At 62.7% G+C, this 4,077-nt stretch overlaps 1 long non-coding RNA gene across 1 annotated transcript; it reads left to right on the top strand.

Annotated features, from left to right (window-relative positions):
- Positions 1–585: 585 nt before the first annotated feature.
- LOC138734174 (uncharacterized) lies at positions 586–1,404 on the top strand. The gene is made up of 2 exons (XR_011339536.1): positions 586–1,090; positions 1,179–1,404. It is a non-coding gene; the product is annotated as an uncharacterized lncRNA (long non-coding RNA).
- Positions 1,405–4,077: the final 2,673 nt, after the last annotated feature.

Here is a 4,077-nt window from a genome sequence, read left to right as displayed (position 1 = left end):
TGAGCCCTGGGTTGTTCACTGCTATTAGATCATATATTCACCCTTCCACACTCTTCTAGACACCAAAACCCATCCCGGTGACATCAAACCCCTCCTCTCGACACCAAAACCCATCATGGTGACACCAAAACCCTCTTCTAGACACCCAAACCCATCCCAGTGACACCCAAACACGGCCCGGTGACACCAAAACCCATCCTGGTGTTACCAAAACCCAGCCCGGTGACTCCAAAATCCATCCCGGTGTCACCAAAACCCATCCCGGTGACATCAAACCCCTCTTCTAGACACCAAAACCCATCCCGGTGACATCAAAACCCATCCCAGTGGCACCAGATCCCTCCCGTAAACAACAAAACCCATCATGGTGACACCAAAACCCATCCTGGTGTCACCAAAATCCATCCCAGTGACACCAAATCCCATCCCGGTGACACCAGATCCCTCCTCTTGAAAACAAAACCCATCCCGGTGACACCAAAAACCCATCCATGTGACACCTAAACCCGTCCCGGCGACACCAAAACCCAGCCCAGTGGCACCAAATCCGTCATCTCGACACCAAACCCCATCCTGGTGTCACCTAAACCCATCCTGGTGACACCAAAACCCATCCCAGTGTCACCAAGACCCATCCCAGTGTCACCAAGACCCATCCCAGTGTCACCAAAACCCTTTTCTAGACACCAAAACCCAGCCCGGTGGCACTGAAACCCAGCCAGGTGGCACCAAAATCCCTCATGGTGAGACCAAAACCCTCTTCTAGACACCAAAACTCAGCCCGCAGTCACCAAAACCCATCCTGGTGTCACCAAAACCCATCCCAGTGTCACCAAAACCCATCCCAGTGTCACCAAAACCCTCTTCTAGACACCAAAACCCATCCCGGTGGCAGCAAAACCCTCTTCTAGACACCAAAACCCATCCCTGTGTCACCAAAACCCTTCCAGTGACACCAAACCCCATCCTGGTGTCACCAAACCCCATCCCAGTGGATGTCTCCATGTCTCAGATCGCCAAGGACATCTGCACCTTCCTGCGCTGGGCGGCCGAGCCCGAGCACGATCACCGCAAGCGAATGGGATTAAAGGTTTTTCGGGGGGCTCCGACCCATCCCCTTCCCCCCCCCCACCTGGGGCCCCTCCTGAACCCCCTTTTTTTCCTTCCTACCCCCCCAGATGCTGCTTCTCGGGGCTCTCCTGGCCCCCCTCTCCTATTACCTGAAGCGGCACAAGTGGTCGGTGATGAAGAGCCGGAAGATGATTTATCGGCCCCCCAAGTAGAAATTAAATAATAAAAAAAAAGGGGGGTGGGAAATGTGGGGGATCCCCCCCCCCAACCAGGTCCCATAGAGGGAGCCCCGAGCTCCATCGCGGGGTGGAAATAAAGGATTCGTTCCAGGGAGGAGGTTGAGGAGCTGGAGGGACCCTTGGGGTCTGAGCCGGGGGGTGGGATCCATGGGGTGAGATCCATTCCGTGGGGTAGGATCCATGGGGTGAGATCCATTCCGTGGGGTCTGAGCCATGGGGTGGGATCCATGGGGTGGGATCCATTCCATGGGGTCTGAGCCGTGGGGTGGGATCTGGGGGGTGGATCCATGGGGTGGGATTGGAGCTGTGGGGTGGGATCCATGGGGTGGGATTGGAGCTGTGGGGTGGGATCCATGGGGTGGGGTCTGAGCCATGGGGTGGGATCCATGGGGTGGGATCTATGGGGTGGGATCCATTCCCTGGGGTCTGAGCCGCGGGGTGGGATCCGTGGGGTGGGATCCATTCCATGGGATTGGAGCCATGGGGTCTGAGCCATGGGGTGGGATCTATTCCCTGGGGTCTGAGCTGTGGGGTGGGATCCGCGGGGTGGGATCCCTGGATTGGGGTCCGTGCGGTGGGATCCGTGGGGTGGGATTCGTGGGGTGGGATCCATGGGGCGGGATCTGTGGGGCGGGATCCCTGGATTGGGGTGCGTGGGGTGGGATCCCTGGATCAGGGTGCGTGGAGTGGGATCCGTGGGGCGGGATCCCTGGATCGGGGTGCGTGGGGCGGGATCCCTGGATCGGGGTGCGTGGGGTGGGATCCGTGGGGCGGGATCCCTGGATCGGGGTGCGTGGGGCGCTCTCTGTGCTGCACACGGTGGGTTTATTGGTCGCCTCCGGAGCCACCGACCCCGTCACGGGGCCACCAGCAGCTCCTCCAATGTCACCAGCAGCTCCTCCGGGGCCACCAGCAGCTCCTCCAGTGTCACCAGTAGCTTCTCCAGGGCCACCAGCTGCTCCTCCGGGGCCTCCAGCAGCTTCTCCGGGGCCACCAGCTGCTCCTCCAGTGTCACCAGCAGCTCCTCCGGGGCCACCAGCAGCTCCTCCAGTGTCGCCAGTAGCTCCTCTGGGGTCACCAGCAGCTTCTCCGGGGCCACCAGCAGCTCCTCCAGTATCACCAGTAGCTTCTCCAGGGCCACCATCAGCGTCTTTGGTGCCACCATCAGCGTCTCTGGGGCCACCAGCAGCTTCTCCGGGGCCACCAGCAGCTTCTCCAGGGCCACCAGCAGCTTCTCTGGGGCCACCAGCAGCTTCTCCAGGGCCACCATCTGCTCCTCTGGGGCCACCAGCACCTTCTCTGGGGCCACCAGCAGCTTCTTCGGGGCCACCAGCAGCTCCTCTGGAGCCACCAGCAGCTTCTCTGGGGCCACCAGCAGCTTCTCCGGGGCCACCAGCTGCTCCTCCAGTGTCACCAGTAGCTCCTCTGGGGCCACCAGCAGCTCCTCAGGGGCCACCAGCAGTGTCTCCGGGGCCACCAACAGCTCCTCTGGGGCCACCAGCAGCTCCTCCAGTGTCACCAGCAGCTCCTCTGGGGCCACCAACAGCGTCTCCGGGGCCACCAACAGCGTCTCCGGGGACACCAGCAGCTCCTCTGGGGCCACCAACAGCGTCTCCGGGGACACCAGCAGCTCCTCTGGGGCCACCAACAGCATCTCCGGGGCCACCAGCAGCTCCTCTGGGGCCACCAACAGCGTCTCCGGGGACACCAGCAGCTCCTCAGGGGCCACCAGCAGTGTCTCCGGGGCCACCAACAGCTCCTCTGGGGCCACCAGCAGCTCCTCCAGTGTCACCAGCAGCTCCTCTGGGGCCACCAACAGCGTCTCCGGGGACACCAGCAGCTCCTCTGGGGCCACCAACTGCGTCTCCGGGGACACCAGCAGCGTCTCCAGGGACACCAGCAGCTCCTCTGGGGCCACCAACAGCATCTCCGGGGACACCAGCAGCTCCTCTGGGGCCACCAACAGCGTCTCCGGGGACACCAGCAGCTCCTCTGGGGCCACCAACAGCGTCTCCGGGGACACCAGCAGCTCCTCTGGGGCCACCAACAGCGTCTCCGGGGACACCAGCAGCTCCTCTGGGGCCACCAACAGCGTCTCCGGGGACACCAGCAGCTCCTCTGGGGCCACCAACAGCGTCTCCGGGGACACCAGCAGCTCCTCTGGGGCCACCAGCAGCTCCTCTGGGGCCACCAACAGGTTCTCGGTGCTACCAGCAGCTTCTCCACCTCCTATGGGGCCACCAACAGGTTCTCTGGGGCCACCAGCAGCTTCTCTGGGGCCACCAACAGCTCCTCTGGGGCCACCAGCAGCTTCTCCAGCTCCTCTAGGGCCACCAATAGGTTCTCTGGGGCCACCAACAGCTGCTCTACAGACACCAACAGCTTCTGGGTGCCCATGGTGGCATCTCCAGCTCTCCCAGTGGTGTCTCCGGGCTCTCCGGTGGCCGTGGTGGCCTCTCCGGGGGGTCAGTGGCAGTTGTGGCACTGGGGGTGGCAGCGCTGGCCCGACACGTTGCAGCGGCAGCCGCCGCTCGTGTCACCCGGGCCCTGGGGGGGGACACGGGGGTCAAGATCAGGGTCAAGGTTGAGGTTCTGGTTGGGCTGGGGTCAAGGTTGAGGTTGGGGTCAAGGTTGAGGTTGGGGCCAAGGTTGAGGTTGAGGTCAAGGTTGGGGTCAACGTCGGGGTGGGGCCCATGGGGTGTCCCAGTGCCCCCAGTCCCTCCCAGTCTCTCCCAGTCCCTCCCAGTGCCCCCAGTCCCTCCCAGCC

The sequence above is a fragment of the Phaenicophaeus curvirostris genome, unplaced genomic scaffold, assembly GCF_032191515.1.
Source record: "Phaenicophaeus curvirostris isolate KB17595 unplaced genomic scaffold, BPBGC_Pcur_1.0 scaffold_68, whole genome shotgun sequence".
Taxonomy (NCBI): Eukaryota; Metazoa; Chordata; class Aves; order Cuculiformes; family Cuculidae; genus Phaenicophaeus; species Phaenicophaeus curvirostris.
Note: the sequence above shows the minus strand (reverse complement) of the source record. Positions and strands in the feature narration are given on the sequence as shown.